Below are 24,770 nucleotides of genomic sequence, written 5' to 3'. Positions count from 1 at the left end.
GGCTTTCTCCAGGGAAGCCCCTTCACACAAATACTCAGCAATGTAAAAGCTACGGTGTGCTGTCAGCCTGGGCCTCCAAATAACCACTGAATAACTTTCTGAATCTCCTTCTCCTCAGTTTTCTGTCTTGCATGAGGCCCTGGGAGGGAGTTTGGCATTTTAGGGAGGACACAATTTTTTTTTAAGGTCTCATCTCCTCTGGTTTACATAAGAGCGATTAGCACAGAGAGTGACTTAGAAAAACAGTCCCATCTACTTAGAGAAACATGGGTGAAGTTTTAAAGACATGAGCAAGCATGCATTTCCCCAGAAACTCCATGGCTCATCCTCGAGTAGAAGAATGTAGAGTGGCGAGTTGAAAGCGTTATCAAAAAAGAGTTTTGCTTTATGGATTGCGCTGCTTTGTAGAAGAGTCAAAAACACACAGAGCTACAAACATTTCACCTCTCTGTCCATGCCTGCTCTTAATACATGCCTAAAAGTCACAGCAGAGATGAAGAAATGTTAATGATCTTTTTGGGGCATTCAGCCAGATTTCTCTGGCATCCCACCTGCATTCTTTTTGGTCCCTGAGCGCACAGGCATTTCAATTGGTGAGGCTGGAATTTTACCATTATGGCAAAGTCCTGTTCTAGGGCCTGTGAACCCCTTTCCCCTGGGGCTTTCAGATGTCACACATAGCACCAACACAGGGAATTTGTCAGATTCTTGTTAGCTAATTTAAATCTTTGAGGCTGCAAGGGTTGGGGAGGTGTAAAAACAAGTAGGCACCACAGTTTCCATGGGTTTTAAAACAAGCTGTTTGGTAATAGAGTGAGGAAGAGTAGTTTGCTCATTCTTTAAACCAACAACAACATAATCAATGAGAACTAGTAATTAAGATTGTAAGTCATAAATATATCTCTTCTTGGCAACAATTACAAATTAGAGAATCTCAGCCTTAAGATGAAACTGGATTAACTTCAAGTGGGCAGAATAAATCCTCTGTGAACCTATAATGATATAATAATAATGATAATAATAGCATTGGTCAAACACCTATGTGCCAACCACTGTGCTAAACACTGGGAAAGCCATATATAGTTGCCCTTCAGTCAGTCAATCATATTTATTGAGTGCTTACTGTGTGCAGAGCTCTCTACTAAGTGCTTGTGAGAGTAAAATATAACAATCAACAGGCACATTCCCTGCCCACAATGAGCTTAGATTCTAAAGGGGGAGACAGACATTAATATCAATAAATAAATAACAGATATGGACAAAAATTTTGTGGGACTGGGAGGGAGGATAAATAAAGGGAGCAAGTCAGGGCAAATGAAAAGAGGGTGTAGTCAAGGAAGACCTCTTGGAGGATATGCACTTTCAATAAGGCTTTGAAAGGGGACAGAGTAATTGTCTGTCAGGAGGAGGGAGAGCATTTCCAGGCCAGAGGCAGGATGTGGGCGAGAGGTTGGCAGTGAGGTAGATGAGATCAAGGTTCAGTGAGAAGATTAGCATTAGAAGAGTGAAATGTGTGGGCTGGGTTGTGGGAGGAGATGTAGAAGGGGACAAGGTGATTGAGTGTTTTAAAGGCTATGGTGAGGAGTTTCTGTTTGATGCAGAGGTAGATGGGCAACCACCAGAGGTTCTTGAGGAGTGGGGAAACATGACCTGAACAATTCTATAGAAAAATGATCCGGGCAGCAGAGTGAAGAATGGACTGGAGTGAGGAGAGACAGGAGGCTAGCAGGTCAGCAAGGAAACTGATACAGTAATCAAGGCAGGAAAGGATAAGTGCTTGGACTAACGTTGTAGCAGTTTGGATGGAGAGAAAGGGGAGGATTTTAGTGATGTTGTGATGGTCAAATTGACAGTATTTAGTGATGGATTGAATATGTGGGTTGAATGAGAGAGAGGAGTCAAGGATAACTCCAAGATTACGGGCTTGTGACACTGAAAGGGTGGTGATGCCATCTGCAGTAATGGGAAACTCAGAGGCAGGGCAGGGTTTGGGTGAGAAGATAAGGAGTTCTGTTATAGACATGTTAAACCTGAGGTGAGCAGAGGACATCCTAGTGGAGATGTCTTGAAGCCAGAAGGAATTGTGAAACTGCAGAGAGGGAGAGATCAGAGCTGGAGATGTAAAATACACCACTGATGGTGAAGTTCCACTGTGAGTGCCTGTGTGGCTGAAAAGGTCAACGTGGACTCCACAGGCCTGGCCACCGTGGGCACATAAAAAAGTTGTTCCTTGTGTTGTTCAACTTAAAATTTGTAGCCTTTAGTGCTGATTTCTCTTTGGCTTCTTTGTCACTTTTTCCATATGAGGCTTTTGCTCAAAGATAGTCCCTCCCTTTTGATGGCAGTGCATTTCAGCTGGGATGTAGCCTTGTCTGAGACTCTTTTATTGTGACCTTCAAACCCATCCTCTGACCTCCTCGCCTTCAGTTTCCCAACTTCAGCTCTCCATGCAGCAGCTGTTTGGGCATCTTGCCATTGCTCATTCTCCTGTGGTGCCTCTCACAGCTGTGGAGAAGGTAGGACAGTATTATATCTCTGTAGACCTTTAGTTTAATCTGGAGCTTGGTACCGCTTTGCCACTACACCCTGATTGATCTTTTACCAAAGGATGTGCTGGCTTTCTCGATTATCTTTTCCTTTTCCCTAGCAATGATTGCATCATTAGTCAGTGTGTTATGTGTATGGCATCCAGGATCCAAGCTGATATATCATCTCGGTTTTTTTGTCATTAGCTGGTAGCACCTCGCCTATTCAGTGAAGTGGTTTACAATTCTTTCATTCAATCGTATTTATTGAGCGCTTACTGTACTAAGCACTTGGGAAGTACAAGTTGGCAACATATAGAGACAGTCCCTACCCAACAGTGGGCTCACAGTCTAGAAGGGGGAGACAGACAACAAAACAAAACATATTAACAAAATAAAATAGAATAAATATGTACAAATAAAATAGAGTAATAAATACGTACCAACATATATACATATATGCAGGTGCTGTGGGGAGGGGAAGAAGGTAAGGCGGGGGGATGGGGGAGAGGAAGGAGGGGGCTCAGTCTGGCAAGGCCTCCTGGAGGAGATGAGCTCTCAGTAGGGCTTTGAAGGGAGGAAGAGAGCTAGCTTGGCGGATGTGCGGAGGGAGGGCATTCCAGGCCAGGGGGATGACGTGCACTGGGGGTTGATGGCGGGACAGGCGAGAACGAGGCACAGTGAGGAGATTAGTGGCAGAGGAGCGAAGGGTGCAGGCTGGGCTGCAGAGAGAAGGGAGGAGAGAAGGGAGGTGAGGTAGGAGGGGGCGAGGTGATGGAGAGCCTTGAAGCCGAGGGTGAGGAGTTTTTGCCTGATGCGTAGGTTGATTGGTAGCCACTGGAGATTTTTCAGGACCACTGGAGATCACTTGCATAGCTTCCTGGGTGGCTCCCTCTAGGCTACAATCATCTGCACACAGTAATTCTTTAATGACTGTTTCCAGGACTTTGGATGGTGTTTGAAGTCTCTTGAGTTGGAAAAATTTCCCATAGGTGCGAAAGCAGCATGGCTCTGTGGAAAGAGCACGGGCTTGGGAGTCAGAAGTCATGAGTTCTAATCCTGGCTCCTCCACTTGTCAGCTGTGTGACTTTGGGCAAGTCACTTAACTTCTCTGTGCCTCAGTTCCCTCATCTGTAAAATCTGTGAGCCCCACGTGGTACAACCCAGTACACACCCTCCCATCAGCGCTTAGAACAGTGCTTGGAAAACAGTAAGCACTTAATAAATGCCATTATTATTATTATTATTATTATTATTATTATTATTATTATTCTAACAACTGCATCCAGGTCTCCTGTGGCATTCTCCAGCATGGCTGAATAGTACAAGCTGTCCCAACAGAAATGGGACCACTCCACAACCCTAGTGGTGTAGAGAAGCAATATGGCTTACTGGATAGAGCCCAGGTCTGAGAGTCAGAAGGGCCTGAGTTCTATTCCCTGCTCTGCCACTTGTCTGCTGTGTCCCCTGAGCAAGTCAAAGCAGCATGGCCTAGTGGAAAGAGCACAGGCCTAGGAGTGAGAGGTCATGGGTTCTAATCCCGGCTCGACCACTTGTCTGCTGTGTGACCATCCAACTCCAGTGACTCTTATCTCCCCATCCCTGACTCTCTGCCAGTCACCCAGCATGGACCATCCAACACCCCGGGAAGCAGTGTGGCTTAGTGGAAAGAGCATGGGCTTGGGAGTCAGGGGGCATGGGTTCTAATTACACCTCCGCCACTTTTCTGCTGTGTGAACCTGGACAAGTCACTTAACTTCTCTGTGCTGCAGTTGCCTCATCTGTAAAATGGGGATTAAAAGTGTGAGCCACACATGGGACAACCTGATTACCCTGTATCTACCCCAGTATTTAGAACAGTGCTTGGCACATAGTAAGTGCTTAACAAATACCATAATAATAATTATTATTCTCTGTGCCTTAGTTCCCTCATCTGTAAAATGGGCATTAAGCCTGTGAGCTCTATGTGGGACAGGCACTGTGTCCAACCTGATTATCTTGTATCTACCCCCAAATTTAGAACAGGGCCTGGCACATAGTAATTGCTTAGCAATTATTATTATTATTATATCCCTGCTTTATTCCATTGTCCCACGTGGCTCAGTGGAAAGAGCACGGGCTTGGGAGTCAGAGGTCATGGGTTTTAATCCCGGCTCTGCCACATGTCTGCTGTGTGACCTTGGGCAAGTGACTTAACTTCTTTGAGCCTGAGTTACCTCATCTGTTAAATGGGGATTAAGACTGTGAGCTCCACGTGGGACATCCTCATCACCTTGTATCCACCCCCCCCACCCAGCGATTAGAATAGTGCTTTGCACATAGTAAGCACTTAACAAATGCCATCATTATTATTATTATTATTGTCAGTGAGAAATGGCTCTGCCCCAGCCAGCAGTGTGTCATGAAGCCATCTCAGAATCTTGATGAACTTCTCAGGGTAGGCAAATTTTCTTAGTAATTTCCAGAGACCAGATCTGCGGAACATAGAAAATGATTTGGTAAGGTCTGTGAAAGCTGGATCAATGTCTTGGTACTGGGTAGACATGATACAATCAGATTAGATACAGTTTCTGTCCCAACATGCTGCTCATAGTCTACAAACTTCAGTGTCTGAGTTTTGTTTAAAAATTCTGTATTTTATGTATAGGCAAGTCTGATTTTGAGAAGGATCTTAATTTGGTATTTCCCTGAATCATATTTCAGTTTATAACCACAGGCTATTTCTAAACAATGTGATCTGTGGGTCAGATCAACAGTTAATCCAGACCAAAATTCCCTCCCCAACACTTGTTCCAAAGGGTGCTCTAGTCTAGGTAACTATTTCAGAAGGTAATTTATATTCCATTTATGTTCAGAAATATTGGATTCAAGAAGAGGATAAAGGATCCCATTAGAGAGGTTAAGGAACAATCAAAGAACAATTTAGAATAGCTTTAAAATTAAAACAAGTCTGAAAAGGCAATTCAAGAAGGAACCTTACTAACTAGAAATGCATGATTAGTGGCATCATATTCCTAGGATCTATAGACCAAGCTGTTGGGTGTTAAACTTTTACTTATTTAAGGTCAAGCTGAAAAGTTACCTTTACTATGCCTGCAACTTCCATTGCAATTACTGGGAGTTACTTAGGCATATCTGTTGCTGAGTAGGACCAAAGTGTCTAATTTAGAAAGATTGCAATCATTTTATTGGAGAGCAAGTTTGAATTTCATTTTTTTCTCAATATGTTCAGAAAGATAGCTAGGAAGAACATTTTGGTGATTGCTTCCCCAACCCTGCACCCTTCTCAACACACTTTAAAAGCAATTGGGTAACTGTTGGTCTGAGAGGTGACAAATAAGTGGGAAGGGAAGGAGGAGAAAATCCCAGTAAAATAAAAATAATAAACTAGATTCCCTTTAATGATGAGGATGAGAGGACGAGGGCTCCCAGAGCAATATCAAATAATTTATAACTATCTAATTTTAACGAGGCAGCCCAGGGGCTCAAAATAGATGATCTGGCATTTGTTCTAAATAATGGATGAAACATATAGATAATATAATATGATTTAGCTTTATGAATATAAAGTTCTCATAGATTTTCTGCCACAAAATTTAATATCTTAAAAGATTATTCTTGTCAGGGAAGTGCAAACAGCACTTTTACAATTCATCTTGAATCGGTGCCTGGAGATGAGATTCATCCTTAATTAGGTGAATAATTCTACTTTTGCTGAGAAGCACCTTCTTAACCTTTTCAGTTCAGCAGGCATATACTCTCGCTTGGTATGACTTTTGTTTTCTATCTTTTTCTTTCGCTTGGGGGAGCAGTCCCTAAATTGGGCTGAGTTAGACTTGAGACTTGGAATATATCTGAAGAAGAGTAAGTAACATACTATGGGAAAATTATTTTGTCTCATTCCCCATAATGTTGGATTGTTCTGTCCCCAGTACCAGTAGCACACTTCTCCTGTGGAACTTGTTCTTAATCTAAGTCTATTCTTTTTTCTATGGTGTGTGCTAGACACTTACTATGTGTCAAACACTGTACTGAGGGCTGGGGTGGGTAGGAATAAGTTAATTAGGTCAGACACAACCCTGATCCACATGGGGCTCACAGTCCAAGTTAAAAAAAATGGTGGCATTTGTTAAGTGCTTACTGTGTGCCAAGCACTGTTCTAAGCGCTGGGGGAGATAAAAGGTAATCAGGTTGTTCCATGTGGGGCTCACATTCTTAATCCCCATTTTACAGATAACTGAGGCACAGAGAAGTTAAGTGACTTGCCCAAAGTCACACAGCTGACAAGTGCCAGGGCTGGGATTAGAACCCATGCCCTCTGACTCCCAAGCCTGGGTTCTTTCCACTGAGCCATGCTGCTTCTCCCACTGAGCCATGCTGCTTCAGAGAGAACAGCTATCCCCATTTCACAGTTGAGTAAACTGAGTCACTGAGGAAACTGAGATAATTCTCCTCTCAGCTCTCCACACACTTAGGAGGATTGCTTCCTGACAAAAAGTAGCACCATTTATTTACTTTCCCAAGCCTTCGTAGAGGTATTTTCAGGATCCATCAAGGTGTGTGGTGGCAGTTTAAAGGATAATCCCACAGAAGGTAAGAGTCACCTCTTGGACAAAAAATAATTGCCTCTGAGTTCCAGAGGGAGATCAATGGAGATGTAAGGAAAGGCCACAGGGCCTGTGTCTATAATATATGTAATTGAGTTTGAGAGCTCATGGGTTCAAACTGTGGTGACAGCTTAAATTGGCACTTAGCCCAGTTCAGTCCGGGTGGACGTGATTCAGGTGCATCCCTTTGTAACACCATAGACTTCCCTATTTGAGAGGTTTGAGACAAGAGGGGATCTGCCACGTGGTTGCTGGGGTATAGCTTCACACAGGCCAAAGTCTTGACCATGCTCAGTTGACACAATTCCCACCCTCCCACAATGCACCATTGTCCTCCCCAGAAAAGAGTCCTAGGCCACTTCATGTACAGCATGGATTTACTTCTAATATAGCACAGTGCCAGGGTGCAAGAGCCTGGGTTGAGCTAGACATAAAGGTTTGCCTGAGTTAGCTATGTCATAAGTTAATGGGCTGTGCAGGGCTCTGATTTGCCATGAAGTAAAGTCTATCCACATCTGTACTGGAATCAATTGGGCTTGAGGATGGGGGAATGATGTGGCCAGGGGAAGAGTGGAATGTAGAGGTGGTGGTGGCATTGACAAAGCCTCCCATCTCTTTTAAGATCAGTAGTGTTTATTGAGCAACCACTGGGTGTAATGCACTGCACTAAGCAATTGGGAAGAACAAAATAGGCAAGCAATGCATACCTTGTCTTCAAGGACCTTTACATTCCAATGGAAGAGAGAAGCATGAAAGTATTCATTCATTCATTCAATCATATTTATTGAGTGCTTACTGTGTGCAGAGCACTGTACTAAGCACTTAGGAAGTACAAATTGGCAACATATAGAGACGGTCCCTACCCAACAATGGACTCACAGTCTAGGAGACGGGCTCACAGTCTAGAAGATGGGCTCAAAGTCTAGAAGGTATGTAAAAACAGAGTAATCAAAATGTACAACTGAATTAAACTATTTGCTGAAGATTAATACAAATAGGTACATTAATGCTAGAAATGGTTGATGACTGATGACCTGGGATGCTGGGAATTAATTGGAGAAGGCATTTTGGAGGAAGTAGGCTTTCAGGAGAGCTGAGAATTGTGGAGGGCTGTGGTCTGTCAGACTGTGGGTGAGGGGTGGGAGTTCCAAGCCAGGGAAACAGCCTGTTGGGAGGTATGGAGGAACTGGGAAGAACAATTGGAACGTTAGCTTGGGAGGAATGAAGAGAACAAGTTGGGGAATGGGGAGTGAAGAGGGAAGATGTGTAAGGTGGAGTGAGCTTGTGGAAAGCCTTGAAGTCAGTCATAAGAAGTGTTTGCTTGCTGAGGAGGGACACGGAGAACAGGTAGATAATTTCGAGGAGTAGAAAGAAATGCACTGAGCAGTGCTGTTATCTAGCAGTGCAGAAGCAGTGCTTCTAGTTATCGTCCCATATCCCTCCTACCATTCCTTTCCAAACTCCTTGAATGAGTTGTCTACACGCGCTGCCTAGAATTCCTCAACAACAACTCTCTCCTCGACCCCCTCCAGTCTGGCTTCCATCCCCTTCATTCCACGGAAACTGCCCTCTCAAAGGTCACCAATGACCTCCTGCTTGCCAAATCCAACGGCTCATATTCTGTCCTAATCCTCCTCGACCTCTCAGCTGCCTTTGACACTGTGGACCACCCCCTTCTCCTCAACACGCTATCTGACCTTGGCTTCACAGACTCCATCCTCTCCTGGTTCTCCTCTTATCTCTCCGGTCGTTCTTTCTCAGTCTCTTTAGCAGGCTCCTCCTCCCCCTCCCATCCTCTTACTGTGGGGGTTCCCCAAGGTTCAGTGCTTGGCCCCCTTCTGTTCTCAATCTACACTCACTCCCTTGGTGACCTCATTCGCTCCCACGGCTTCAACTATCATCTCTACGCTGATGACACCCAGATCTACATCTCTGCCCCTGCTCTCTCCCCCTCCCTCCAGGCTCGCATCTCCTCCTGCCTTCAGGACATCTCCATCTGGATGTCCGCCCGCCACCTAAAGCTCAACATGTCGAAGACTGAGCTCCTTGTCTTCCCTCCCAAACCTTGTCCTCTCCCTGACTTTCCCATCTCTGTTGACGGCACTACCATCCTTCCCGTCTCACAAGCCCGCAACCTTGGTGTCATCCTCGACTCCGCTCTCTCATTCACCCCTCACATCCAAGCCGTCACCAAAACCTGCCGGTTTCAGCTCCGCAACATTGCCAAGATCCGCCCTTTCCTCTCCATCCAAACCGCTACCCTGCTCATTCAAGCTCTCATCCTATCCCGTCTGGACTACTGCACCAGCCTTCTCTCTGATCTCCCATCCTCGTGTTTCTCTCCACTTCAATCCATACTTCATGCTGCTGCCCGGATTATCTTTGTCCAGAAACGCTCTGAGCATATTACTCCCCTCCTCAAAAATCTCCAGTGGCTACCAATCAATCTGCGCATCAGGCAGAAACTCCTCACCCTGGGCTTCAAGGCTGTCCATCACCTCGCCCCCTCCTACCTCACCTCCCTTCTCTCCTTCTACTGCCCAGCCCGCACCCTCCGCTCCTCCGCCGCTAATCTCCTCACTGTACCTCGTTCTTGCCTGTCCCACCGTCGACCCCCGGCCCACGTCATCCCCCGGGCCTGGAATGCCCTCCCTCTGCCCCTCCGCCAAGCTAGCTCTCTTCCTCCCTTCAAGGCCCTGCTGAGAGCTCACCTCCTCCAGGAGGCCTTCCCAGACTGAGCCCCTTCCTTCCTCTCCCCCTCGTCCCCCTCTCCATCCCCCCGTCTTACCTCCTTCCCTTCCCCACAGCACCTGTATATATGTATATATGGTTGTACATATTTATTACTCTATTTATTTATTTATTTTACTTGTACATTTCTATCCTATTTATTTAATTTTGTTGGTATGTTTGGTTCTGTTCTCTGTCTCCCCCTTTTAGACTGTGAGCCCACTGTTGGGTAGGGACTGTCTCTATGTGTTGCCAATTTGTACTTCCCAAGCGCTTAGTACAGTGCTCTGCACATAGTAAGGGCTCAATAAATACGATTGATTGATTGATTGATTGCTGTTGGGAAGGTAATCTTTGCAGCAGCAGTTTTTCTGGAATGGAGAGGCTGCTACAGGAATCTAGTTGTGATACGACCAATGCTTGAACCAAAGTGGTTGCTATTTGGGTAGAGAGGAAGAGATGGATCTGGGAGATGTTGCATAAGAAGAACTGGCAGGAATTGGCAGTTGAGAATTGAAAGAGAGCAAGAAGTCCAGGATAACAGCAAAGTTACAGCCTTTTGGGTTAGGAAGGTTGGACTCTGAACTCACTTAACATGAAGTCTGAGGCAATTGCCCCCTTTATTTCTCCTTCATTGTTCTGGTCCTGTCTGTCAGGAACTTAGCTAAGGAAATGGGGCTATTTGCAAATGTAGGCCAGGATTGATATCTTCACCTGTTTTTTTTTAGGCCAGTATTGATTAGCGATAGACATATGAAAGAAAGGACCTTGCCTTTGTTTTCCAGAAGTTAAGGCTTGAGAGAAGAGAACACTAGTGTCAGTGTTTAGAGTTGTATAGCCATTGGCAGCTCTTTGAAACTAGTGTGAAATTATTTTGATAGTGATAGCATTTGTTAAGTGCTTACTATGTGCCAAGCACGGTTCTAAGCGCTGGGGGGATAAAGGTAATGAGGTTATCCCACATGGGGCTCACAGTCTTAATCCCCATTTTACAGATGAATAATTGAGGCCCAGAGAAGTTGAGTGGCTTGCCCAAAGTCACACAGCAGACAAGTGGCAGAGTTGGAATTAGAACCCATCACCTCTGACTCCCAAGCCCATGCTCTTTCCACTGAGCCATGCTGCTTCTCAATGACTCATGAACAATTTACAGTGAGTATAATTTGGAACCTGAATCCTTACCTAGAGAATGTAAACACATCCAAAGTACTGAAAAGAGAACCTCGAGTTCAACCTGATACTTTTCATGTAAATTTTAACTAATCTTACTCAGTTTTCCTAATCAAGGTGATTGCAGGAGTAATAAATAGGCATTTTGATGCTGAAGGAGTCTTGTCTAAAGTATGTGGCTTAAGTTGTGAGGGATAGTGAAGTATCCCATATGACTTTTTCTTGCCAATGTTCTGAAGTCACAAACCTGTGACTTATGAGAGCTTATTCCATGTTCTTGGTTAGTGCAATGACTCACAAGGTCAAAAGTGTTTCTCTTCAAGATGAATCAACTTCATTTCCATTGCATAATAAACAATAGTGTAAGATTTCTGAACTTTTCAGGAGGCATGTCCAATTCCTTGGGACAGTGCACCTTGGTTATGAGAAGTGATACTCAGATTTCCAAATTATTGGCCTTTGTGGGACAGAGTGTGTATGAATCAAGTAGTACAGAGTAGCAGCATGGCCTATTGGAAAGAGCCACAGGCCTGGGAATCAGAAGACCTGAGTTGTAATCGCAGCTCTGCGAGTTGCCTGCTGTTGACCTTGAACAAGTCACTTAACATCTGTGCGCCTCAGTCTCCTCATCGGTAAAATGGGGATTCAATGCCTGTTCTCACTCCTACTTAGGCTGTGAGCCTCCTATGGGACAGGCATTGTGTCCAACCTGAATAACTTGTATATATTCCAGCTCTGAGAACAGTAGTAGTAAGTAGAAACACTCTCCCCTGGCTCTTTCCCCTTTGCCTTCAAAGAAACCCAAGTTTGTGGGAGTGTTTTTGAAGGCTGCAACCCCGATGAGGGACCATGTAATCTAGTTTTGCAGTGGTATTACCCTAGTCTTGGAAAGATAAGTTACTGTTTGTTCTTGAAAAACAAAATCAAACTTCATTTTATTCATGAACTTCTGCCCAGAGCAAAATCCTACCAGTTATATCCCTCTGTGGAAAACAGCTGTTACAAGTAATTACATGCTAATACAGTCCAGGAAGGTCTGTGGCCATGGGAAGTTGCATTAAGGTGGATTAAATAATCCACGTATTACTGATTACATACACTGTTGACTAAAAATCCAAACTGAACTCCGAGACAGGAAAATGATCCTTTCTTCTCATGCCTTTATCCATAAATGAGAAATGCATAATGTAATAATTCCATCAGAGTCTCAAAGACAATTTACTAAGATTGATTTGTTTTTTTTTTCAGGGCTCTGATGTGTGCGGTGCCAGTTAGAAGTTAGGAAGCAGCATGTTTCTGAAACAGGAGGCTGAGGTTCTTCCTTCAGATTTGCCACTGTTTTGCTCTCTGTCTTTAATTATAATAATAATAATGGTATTTGTTAAGCGCTTACTATGTGCCAAGTACTGGTCTAAGCGCTGGGGGAGATACAAAGTGATCAGGTTGGCCCACATGGGGCTCACAGTCTTAATCCCCATTTTACAGACGAGGTAACTGAGGCACAGAGAAGTCAAGTGACTTGCCCAAAGTCACACAGCTGACAAGTGGCAGAGCCGGAATTAGAACCCACGACCAAAAGCAAATCATTCAACCTTTCTGTGACTTAATTTCCTCATCTGTAAAATGGGGAAAATTATCTCTGTCTCTCCCTGCCTTACAGGCATGTGGGAAGATAAAGGGAAAATGAATGTAAAAGCTTTGAAAAACAAAACTCTTCAGACTAGTATTATCACTGCCCTTTTGGGAGACAAACTTGTGCAAACATGTTTCTCTTTAAGAATCTTTTTGTCCTTTCTCTCTTCCTGTCTCCCTCTCCCTTATCCTTCTCCCTCTTTCTTTTGCCCTTTGGCTCTTTCTTTTATCCTTTCTTTCAACCTTTCGTTCAGCCTTATGTCCTTTCATTTGTCCTTTCATCCTTTCTTAAGTTTTACAGAATACCAGAGGAGGCTTACACTTGTAGAGTAACTCATCATCCATCTTCATTAACCTTCATAACTGCTTACAGAGCCATGATGAAGACTGCTAGAGATATGGGGTCACAATTAGTCCTGGAGTTTGAGGCACCTCATTGTGCCCAACCTTCATTTCTGTCCAAGGTCACTGTGTTTCTTGCTTGTGGAAAGTAAAGTTTTTAGGCGGGCTTGCCATCTGGCCTGATTTTTTAAGGACAGTACATTTCTTTAGTCTTCACTGATCAGGATTGGCTGAGGACCTACCGTGTGCAGAGTACTGCCTTCATTTCATGATTTCATCTTGGAGCTGGGCATTCTTTTCAGGCTGGTTACTACCACTCTAGCCCCATCCTTCCAGGATGTCTCTAGTTAAACTTTCACTGTTCATTCTGTCCCTCCCTTTCCTCAAATTCACCCTCACGATCTCTGACTACTCCTGTTCACCACCAGCATGGGATGACTTCCACCTTGTTGAAGTTTTTCCAGTTGGAACTTGAGTTATGGAAGAATCCCCAAATAAAAAATAATAATGATGATGGTATTTGTTAAGCGCTTACTATGTGCCAAGCACTGTTCTAAGCACTGGGGTAGATACAAGGTAATCAGTTTACCCCACGTGGGGCTCACAGTCTTCATCCCCATTTTACAGATAAGGGAACTGAGGCCCAGAGAAGTGAAGTGACTTGCATGGGGTCACACAGCAGACAAGTAGTGGAGCCGGGATTAGAACCCACGTACTCTGACTCTCAAGCCCATGCTCTTGCCACTAAGCCATACTCCTTCTATGAAATGAAACTCATCACAGGAATCACAAGTAGAGCATTCATCAATTGACTGGAGGTTAGACACTACCTTCCGATCAAACCTTCTGCTGTACTATGTCAATTAAGCCTCTCATGGATAGAATAGGCTAAAGAGTAACAGAGGGGAAAGGAGATCGATGATGCATGAGATTGGTTGATTGATTGGAAGACTAGGGAAAAATGCCCTCTGTAAAAGGAGAGTGATGTGGAATCAAACAATCCATCAATCAAACATGTTTATTGAGCGCTTACTATCATCATCATCATCAATCGTATTTATTGAGCGCTTACTATGTGCAGAGCACTGTACTAAGCGCTTGGAAAGTACAAATTGGCAACATATAGAGACAGTCCCTACCCAACAGTGGGCTCACAGTCTAAAAGCTTACTAAAGGCTTACTATGTGCAGAATACTGTACTAAGTGCTTGGGGGAGTACAATATAACAGAGTTGCAAGACACGTTCCCTGCCTCAGCGGGGAGTTGGCTTAAAATAGTCTTCAAGCTCTTAGTACAGTGCTCTGTGCAATAAATATCACTGATTGACTGGCAATTTGCTTTGAGGATAGACCAAGAAAAAATAGGCTTATTTTGCAGAATGTCAGATCTTGGATATATAGACAGAAGCAATGCCTAATCATGATGATTGTTAGATACTAGTAGGGGGGATGTGGAATCTTCTCGGCAAAGGTCTTGAAAACAGAATGGAAACTCTCAGGGCTGGTTGTGATGTGAAACAAAAACATGTGAGGGCTGGTTGTGATGTGGTCCTCTTTTAAGGCAGGGATATGGTCTAGATGACTTTTCAAGGTGCCTTTTTGCCCTGGGATTTCATAATTTCTGGAGTCAAATTATATACACTATCAAGCTCCACTGCTTTGAAAAGGGTTGCCAGCATTTCTGATTAATGTATAAATGTGGCTGAAATATTGCCAAATTTAACTCTGAAAACTGAATAAACAGCAGTCTTCCTTATGAAATTTCTCATTCTCCAGTCACGGCTCAAAATACAATGCAATGCCATTCTTTCTTAAGGTATTTCAGCATTTCCTGTGCTTTTTCTGACTAAAGGCTTTCCTGCTTCACCTGCCAGGAATGTTGGAAAGAACTACAAACTAGATATGGTTAAACATTTTGAAAACCTTTAAATAATAATAATAATTATTATGGAATTTGTTAAGTGCTTACTATGTGCCAGGCACCATTCTAAGCACTTGAGTGAATACAAGTGAATTGGGATGGGCAAAGGCCATGTCCCATGAGGGGCTCACCGTCTCAATCCCCATTTTACAGATGAGATAACTGAGGCCTAGAGAAGTGAAGTGACTTGCCCAAGGTCACACAGTAGACAAGTGGCAGTCAGGATTAGAACCCATGGCCCTTTGACTCCCAGGCCAGTGCTCTATCCACTATGCCACGCTGTTTCTTTAAGTGTTCTGAACCTGCTATTTAATGACCATAATATTCATAGATTTTGAAATGACAAAAATCACATCTAACCACTTTTAGGATCTGCAAGAGTTTTGTTAGTAAATTTGTTTTGATACTGTGAAGTTTTCTTTCTTTCCTTTCCTTTCTTTCCCTCCTTTCTTTCTTCCTTCCTGTCTTTCTTTCTTTCTTTCTTTCTTTCTTTCTTTCTTTCCTTTTTTCATAGGTGTGTCTATCCAGCAGTTCTGAATGTCTAAAGAACTAGAACATAATTTTTAATTGGATAAATGCTATGAATCTTCACACATAAGCAGTATAAAGTACATTTTGTGCACTAATCATTCATTACACTATGCTAAATTCTGATCCCTTTCTCTGCTGGTAAATGTTGGCACTTATCTCAAATACATCAAATTGTGCTATGCTAATAAATGGAATGACTGCAAATGAAGTAAACAGTCTCTGTTGCACTCAAGAGTCTTTAAAAATTCAAAGCTGAATATGCAAAATTCCATTATTCTGTTATCCCCAGGGTTACAACAAGTGTCAGGAACTGGTATTCTCAGAGAAAGCAAAATCTGTTCAAATAACTGGAGATGACTGAACAGTGAGTCATGGGTTTTACAGGAACATGGTTAAATGGGGATTCTTGGCTTAGGACATACCAGAAAGACTACAGATGAACAAAGTGGGGTCTCCAGACCAGCTTGATGGTGCTACCTCCACTTTGGGCCTTCCATTTTATCCCCATGGCATCAGAAAGATCCAGTTTCCTTAGAGCCCCTTCCACCCAAATCTCAGAGATAAAGGTAGCACTTCTCTGGCTTCTACCAGCTATTAGTGAGTCCCGAAGTCTGAGATTCCTAAACTCCTTTTTCTAGAATCCAAAGTAACAATGGTGATGTTGGCTACCAGTGATTTTTAAGCTGTCACTCAATAAACCTAATACGTGAGTTTCAAATACTAATCACCCATCACTGCACAGTGCCTGTCTCATTTACTGGTAGGATTTAGCTGTCAAAGGTTTCCAGATAGATCAGAAATCAATCCTAGCTGTTAAATTCTGGATTTTCTTTCTTTCTGGTGACTTCCAGTGGTAATTCATCCCTGCTCTGGAAAGAAGGTGGGAGAAAGAAAGTGGGAAGCAGCATTCATTCATTCAATCCTATATACAGAGTGCTTACTGTGTGCAAAGCATTGCACTAAGTGCTTGGGAGAGTACAATATAAACATAAACAGACACATTCCCACGCTCTAGTGGATGGAGCACAGGCCTGGGAGTCAGAATTATCTGGGTTCTAAGCCCAGCTCGGCTACTTGTCTGTTGTGTGACCTTGGGCAAGTCAGTTAACTTCTCTGTGCTTCAGTCACCTCATCTATGAAATGGGGATTTAGACTATGAGCCCCTTGTGGGACATGGACTATGTCCAACCTGTCTAGCTTGTATCTACTCCAGCACTTAAAACAGTGCCTGGCATATAGTAAGCTCTTAACAAATGCCACAGTTATTAAATACTTTGGGAGGCTGCTGCAGTTACAACAAAACACCTCTGGCCATTGCCAGCACTTAACCAATACCATAAAAAAGGAAAAAGAAAAAGCAGTCCTCTTTGCCCTTCAATGTCAGGCTACTATATTCCAACTCTTTTTCTGTACTCTTTTAGTTCCAAGGCATACCCAAATCAGTACTGCTATCCTGTCTAAAAGTGTTACCTCTTCTCTGGCCACAGAAATCTGTTTGAAGGAAACATGATCAATGCTTGGAACAAACAGGATCCCACTGTTTCTTGTTTCCTTTCAAGTGCCGATGGGAGGCCTTCTGACTGGTGGGTTACTCATGCCTATGTTATTACCAAGAATTTCATTTTAATAAAATGAGAAATTCCCGGCCCTAAGGAAGCCTAGACAGGCAATTAATTGCCCTTATTAAATGATGGCTGAGTTTTATTTCTTGGCTATTTGTCTCATTTCTCTGACCCGCATTTGCAACTTCCCCAACTAAAGCATTAACTGTCTTCTTCCCTTGACACTGTGAGGACGGTGCAAAGGAGATGAAACATCTTCCTCTTTTCCCCTGAGGATTGCTCTCAGAATATCACGTTCCCTGAGGTGAGGGTCTTCAGCGTCATGTTGTGGGCAGAGAATGTGTCAGTTGTACTGTTATATTGTACTCCCCCAAACATTTAGTATGGTGCTCTGCACACAGTAAGTGCTCAATAAATACAATTGACTGACTGACTGATAGATTGATCTCTTACATGATGCAAAAGGTAACATTTTTGAGATGGTCACCATACATAAGCCTGTGTGCCAAGCACTGTACTAAATGCTGGGACAGATACGAGATTATTAGGTCCTACATGGGGCTCACAGTATGTAGAAGGGAAAAGAGGTATTGAATCCCCATTTTACAGATGAGGAAACTGAGGCACAAAGAAGTTAAGTGACTTGCCCAAGGTTACTCAGCAGATACATGGCAGGGCTTGATTTAGAATCCAGGTACTCTGACTCCCAGGCCTGTGCTCTTTCCACTAGGCCATCCTGCTCCCATTCTGCTTCAGGGAAAAACCAGTCAACATCTGGACCCTTGTTTTTCTTTTTCCATGGTGGAACAAAATCAAGCAGAAGCACAGCAGAGTAGAACAAAGCCAGTAGAATACCTGTTCAGTCAGCCAGTCAATCATTTATTGAGCACTTACTGTATGCACAGCACTGTGCTAAGAGCTTGAGAGTGTACAATACAACTATAAACAGACACATTCCCTGCCCACAACGAGCTTACAGTCTAGAGAGGGGGAGATGGACATAAACAAAACACTTTACTCCTCTAAGGCCAACCGATTCACTGTACCTCGATCTTGTCTATCTCACCACCGACCTCTCAATGTTCTCCCTCTTTATATCTGACAGACAATCACTCTCCCCACCTTCAGAACCTTATCAATACTGATGGTATTTGTTAAGCATTTACTATGTGCCAAATGCAGTTCTGAGTGCTGGGGGGGATACAAGGTAATCAGGTTGTCCCACATGGGGCTCACAGTCTTAATCCTCAGTTTACAGATGAGATAACTGAAGCACAGAGAAGTTAAGTGACTTGCCCAGAGTCACACAGCTGACAAGTGGCGGGGCTGGGATTAGAACCCATGACCTCTGACTCCCAAGCTTGTGCTCTTTCCACTGTGCCATGCTGCTTCTTTATTGAAAGTATATCTCCTCCAAGAGGCTTTCCCTAAGCCCTCATTTTCCCTTCTCCCACTCCCTTCTGCATTACCCTTGCACTTAGATTCACACCCTTTGTTCACCCCCTCCTAAGCCCTACAGAATTTATATACATATCCATAATTTATTTAATTCACATTAACACCTGTTTCCCACTCAAGATTGCAAGCCCCTTGTGGGCAGGGAACATGTCTCTCAACTCTGTTATACTGTCCTCTCCCAAGTGCTTAGTACAGTGTTCTGCACATAGTATGCGCTCAATAAATACAACTGATTGCTTACTTAAACATTGCATTCATTGTGCTTATGTAGTTGACTTTGATAGGCTTTCCTACATCACCTCCTTTTGTTCATTATTGGTCCTGCAAATGTGCATTTTTAGAAAGAAAAATCCCTGAATGTGTAAGTTGGGAGTGGCTTAGTTGTTGGAATTTGTGTGTAATTTCTCAAATACTCATTATTATCATGACATATAGGTCTGTGTGAGCATGTTGGGTAAAGATGAAAATCTAGCATATATGGTGACCGTGTAACCTTTTCTCCAAATGCTATGTGGAATAAATCACACTGGAATTATTGGTTCTACAATACATTCCTTTCTTTACATGACTCTAAGTCTACATTATCTAGGGGTGGATCAGTGACCTCAGGTAATTCTGAATTTCACTGGAGGATACTGGAGAGTCCAACTGGTAACAACAGTCAGAAGTCTCCCCTGCTGATACAGCATGGTCCAGCCTTGTTGGCAATTTTATCCTTCCAAGGCTATTACCAATCACCATAAAGCTGGAAAAATATGAATTGTGACATGACATCTGGGACACCTTGGCAGTGAATCCCAATGCAATTTCTTGCTTTATTCTCTCCTGTCTCCTTTATGCTGAGCTGCATTCCCGAGTTTCAGCACTATTTAAAACAAAATTTTTTTCTCTTGTTTCCCCGTCTCATTTTATCCTGCTTTTGCAACAAGGCAAACCTGAAACCTGAACTTAAATGCTAGAATGCCTGATTTGAAGTGACTTGAAGCAGTAGCTATTAATGATGTGTAAAAAGCCTAAAGCTAGAATTGCTTTTAATCTCTTTTTATTGTATCAGTTGGAATCCATTTAGACATGAGATTTTTTTTCCCTTGGTCTGGTAGACACCTTTTTAATAGGTGTCTATTTCCTGGACATTTGTGTACATGTCTGATGTTACCTCTATTCTCTAAGGCTTCCAGAAATCATACATTCTGTGTCTTTGAACATTCCTAAACATGGTTTGGGGATACCACACAAGTAATATAGGCTATCCAGAGAAAAAAAGTAACTCTCTGCCTGCTCCATGGTTCATTAGGTTTCTTAGCAAGTATAAGCTTTGTCACTGGCAGGGCTCTGCTGTTAAGGGAAAAAGAAAAGAGTTGATTTTTTTGGCACCCCTTCTACAGTCACCATCTCTGCATCCTCACGGCTGACTTTCAGACAAAGCGGATCTCTTTACAGCAGATGTGGGAATTCCAGCGGAGTCAGATTTTTGAGCTTGACAAAAGGTCCAGTGGTTCTCTTTCAAACACACTGGGTGTGGGAAAAACTCAAACTCGGTTTGCCAAACTGCCTCCACCCACCTCCATTGTCAACCCCATATGTTTGTGGAGGCAAATTGAGTCCATCTGCTCATTCACTGCTGCTGCCATTACCATTGCCAGCAGTTGGACCAAGAGCAGTTTCCCTGAAAACAAGAAGCAAGCGCTTTGATCCTATGATTGAAGAAGCAAAGGTGGCGGTAGCGAATATGTACACTTGCCATGTAAGGGAATAAAGAAGAAGGCCTTCACAGGGTGCCTCACTCTCTCTTTCCTCCATCCCCTGCCATATCCTGTCCCAGTTCAATCTATGGGGAGGGAGGAAACCTAGAATGTCAGTCAATCAGAGAAGCAGCATGGTTCAGTGGAAAGAGCACGGGATGTTGAGTCAGAGGTCATGGGTTCAAATCCCGGCTCCACCAATTGTCAGCTGTGTGACTTTGGGTAAGTCACTTAACTTCTCTGTGCCTCAGTTACCTCATCTATAAAATGGGGATTAAGACTGTGAGCCCCATGTGGGACAACCTGATTACCTTGTAACTACCCCAGTGCTTGGCACATAGTAAGCGCTTCACAAATACCATCATTATTATTATTATTATTGAGCAACCAGAATGTGTAAAGTCCTTTTCTAGGTGCTGTAATTAGCTGATAAATCAATCAATCGTCAGTCTTCAGAGGCAGAAATTTCAGGCCTACATTGCCCCATTTCCATTCAATTTATCCTAATCTTTTTAGGTTCCTCCCCTCTCCCCCCTCATGCTAGCTTTTCTACTTCCCCAGTCTCTTCCTTTACTGTCCTGTGAGTTCCTTGAGGGCAGGGAACAATGTCTGTCAGTTCTACTGCATCATTCTCTCTTTAACCCTTCTACAGTGCACAGCACACAGTAAGTGCTCAATAAATGTTATTGATTGATAGATTGTTTTCTTTTTCTCTACTGAGTTTGAACCTAGGACATTTTGAGTGAACTATCTTGGCTCTACCATGTTGCATTCAAAAGGTTGAAACTTTTTGAAAAGATTGTTAGAAAACATCTTTCCCAACCATAAGGATGAAGAACAGTAAATTGGGGCTGGGTCTGCTCTGTGATTCCTCTTGAGGGATCATCCTAAGGTTTTAAATGGGCTCTGTTTCCAAGCCTATAATGGATGTTTTGTTCCTGCATTTATTTTACCTTTCATTTCTTAAAGTGGTCTGGATTCAGATGAATTTCCTTTCCTCTCTGGTTTTATTGCTTTACTGGCCATGACTGGGGACTGCAAAGCACTTTAATGAAAAGATGGGAAGGATTGAGACTAACAGGCCAAAGGAAGACAAGAAATTGTTCCCCAGATCTCAATCTGTAGTAAACCCATACTTGATTGAGGTTATTAACTGTGGATTGAACGGTTTATTTAGCTGTGCTCATTTTCTTCTGCACGTTTGGTTTTTCACTGACTTCAAATAACCCTGATACAGATTCTTTTACAGGTCTAGGTATTTCTGAAAAAAGCTCATTCTAGTGATATATTCAAACCACAGAGTTTCTGGTGAGACTTATCCAAACTGTAAAGAATGGTTTATGCTGACTGAAACTGCTGGGGAAAGCAAATTTTTGAACCCCCCTCCACCAAAAACCCCCACAAAACAGCCTAATTCACATATTTCTTAATGACCCTAATATAAGCAACCTCATTTTCAACCTAACAATAGGGGAGTACGCTACTGTAGCAGTAATTTTTGTAGAATTATGTAGAACCTGTACAATCAAAGGGCTTATTTGTATTTTGTCTAAGAGACTGCATCATCAGAAGTGATTGAGCTGAGTCTGCCTGATTGACAACTGCTGCCCAGGGGACCGTTATTTCTGGAAGGTTTGTAATTTAGAATTGAGTTCTGCAATAGGAGAAGGCCTTGGGACTTTATTACATAAAACAGTTCTCACTGGGGGAAAGATCAGGTGCAACAGCAGTTGTCCAGCTGACTTCCTCAACCTTCAATCTGGCTTGATCATTTTCAATCTCAGTGGTCAGGATCAAGGCCAGTGCCATAATCACCACCCTCTACTCCCACCCTGCCAACTGTCTGCCTGAAATATGGGGACCATTCTGAAAGAACCCAAGGTGACAATGAAGAAATGGAACATAGATGGAGGGTGTGTGGAAAAGTCTGAAATACTGTCTGTCAATCAGGTAAATATGCTGCCACCAGGGGTCATGTGAATTGGGAGGTGGGACTTGAAATATATAGCCATATCCAACAAGTAGTGGGAGATGATTAGGCAGTGACTTGGCACTTTTGGCCTATTGAATTGTTTGAGGATGGGGTAGGGAAAAGGCATAGGGGAGGAGGGTGAATTGCAGCAGAGCCTCAGGGAATAGCTGTCACATTTATTGAACACTTACTATGTGCAAAGCACTACATTAAGCACTTGGGAGAATGCACTAAAACTACAAGATCCCTTCTCCCAAGAAGCCTACAATTTAATTGAGGAAACAGGAACTATAATAAACTATAGATAGGAAGAAATGAGAGTACCAAGATATTTACAGTGGGGAGGTGAGAACCCAAGTGCTTAGGTGATGTGGAAGTTTTGGAGCGGCAGTTGAAGGGGATATAAAGTTGGGGGATGAGATATTAATCAGGGAAGCCCCCCTGGAAGACAGGTGATTTCTGAATGGTTTCAGGAGATCAGTTCTCCCATTTCCTCAATAAAGCGCTTAGTACGGTGCTCTGCACACAGTAAGTACTTAATAAATACAATTGAATGAATGAATAATAATAGTGGTATTTGTTAAGTGCTTACTCTGAGTCAGGCTTTGTACTAAGGGCTAGGGTAACTTCCATGTAAGTGGATCAAACATAGTCCCTGTTCCACATGGGGCTCATAGTCTAATTATCTCTTCCTTTACTTTTAAGCTACCAATGGCAGCATTATTTGCTGAAATATATCCTCTAAAATTACCCTGAAAATCCCTCTAAATATGCTCCATGCCCCTTGTCCCTTGTTCCTTTCAGACTCCTTTTCCAGTAGATGCTAGCCTTGCAGGCTAAAATAAAAATGGGCCTGAAGTATTTCTCTCCTAACTTGACCCTCAAGTTTCAGTCTTATCCTCCTCTCTCCGAGACCACCCATGAATCCAGGTTGAGCTTTGCCTTGATGAAGGCATGCACAGTCTCCAGAGGTCAAGGGATGCCAGTGTTGTAAGACATTGTGGTGCATCAGAACTTTTTTATAGTACTTGTTAAGCACTGATTATATGCCAGGCACTGTACTAAGCCCTGGGGTCTTGTCTTAGGCCGTTGAGTCATCTCTGACCCATAGCGACACCATGGACACATCTCTCGCAGAATGCCTCGCTCTCCATCTGCAATCATTCTGGTAGTGTATCCATAGAGTTTTCTTGGTAAAAATATGGAAGTGGTTTACCCCTGCCTCCTTCCTCACAGTAAACGTGAGTCTCCAACCTCAACTCTTTCCCATGCCTCTGCTGCCCAGCATGGGTGAGTTTTGACTTGTAGCAGATTGCCTTCCACTCGCTAGCCACTCGCCAAGCTAGGAATGGAATGGGTAGGCCTCTGCTTGACCCTCCCAGCCAAGACTGGTAGAGTACTGGAAACTCCCCAGGTGTGACTCTGAGAGGGGAATCAGGCTAGACACAGTCCCTATCCCACATGACACCCACAGTCTAAATTGAAGGAAGGAGGGTTTTATCCCCATTTTACAGATGAGGTAACTGAAGCACAGAAAAATGAAATGACTTGTTGAAGGTCACACAGCAGACAAGTGGCAGAACAGGGATTAGAACCCTGGCCCCCTGACTCCCAGGCCAAGGCTCTTTCCATTAGGCCACATAAGAACCGATGTTGTGCACATAATACCCACTACCAGGAGTTAACAGTCACCATCTGGCAGACAATCTGTCTTAAACTCCTCTAAAGAGCTCTCATTGCCTGGCCAAAGTTTTCAACATAATCTGAAGGGAGGGCAAGGTGGCCAAAGCAATGTGGCAAGGAAATCACCACCCTGTGGTCTAAGAGGCTAAAAGGAGAACATTAAAATTGGGAACCACTCACTCTGTTAAATAGCAATTACAAGATTTATGCGGTCAACCATATTAAGACGGTTGGAGGCATTGGCAGATAAGATAACCTGAAGAATGAAGAAGAGAAGTGCTGAAGAGCAAGAAGTCAAATACTGTTTCTAGTTGTATGAAGGATATGCAAGTTTCACTGGAACAGAGACAAACAAGGGAAAATGCTGGATCATAAGGCTGGGAGGGCAGCAATCCAGAAAGCAACAAAGGGTCTAAATGGAAACAGGGCCTTTGAAAATTTTAGGACTCTCTATTGGGATATGAGATGATGCCAAAGAGAACTGGGAAGGAAAAATTCAGGAGACACAAAAATGAAAGTCATGGGAACTGTGGAAATTATCGCTCAAAAACAGACTGATGAAGTCATTTTTAATCCCAATGTTTTTAAAAGTACGTTATGTGTGGACAGTGTCTGAGACGTTTATGGCAGCTTTTTAAGGTCTTCTTTTATGTCCTGTGGGTACATGGGATTGACATCATGAAAATAGAAATAACTTACTTGGATAGGAAGGGAAAGGGGGTGGGGAATGAGAAATCCAGACTCTTTTATGGTTTGATTTATGTTTCTGATGATTTACGTTTATATGGAAAGTGACAAAGGAAACAGAGAGGACAACCGAGTTTGAGGATATACCTTGCCCAATGGGAAAAATGCCGAGAAGGCTATTCTCTTGTGAAATGAGTGTGGAGATGAGG

At 43.2% G+C, this 24,770-nt stretch overlaps 1 non-coding gene across 1 annotated transcript; it reads right to left on the bottom strand.

The window, feature by feature from the left end:
* Positions 1-23,491: 23,491 nt before the first annotated feature.
* Positions 23,492-23,623, bottom strand: LOC119948490. Its single transcript, XR_005456882.1, has one exon. It is a non-coding gene; the product is annotated as a small nucleolar RNA SNORA7 (small nucleolar RNA).
* Between the last annotated feature and the right edge of the window lie 1,147 nt (positions 23,624-24,770).

This window comes from Tachyglossus aculeatus, chromosome X4, assembly GCF_015852505.1.
Source record: "Tachyglossus aculeatus isolate mTacAcu1 chromosome X4, mTacAcu1.pri, whole genome shotgun sequence".
Taxonomy (NCBI): domain Eukaryota; kingdom Metazoa; phylum Chordata; class Mammalia; order Monotremata; family Tachyglossidae; genus Tachyglossus; species Tachyglossus aculeatus.
Note: the sequence above shows the minus strand (reverse complement) of the source record. Positions and strands in the feature narration are given on the sequence as shown.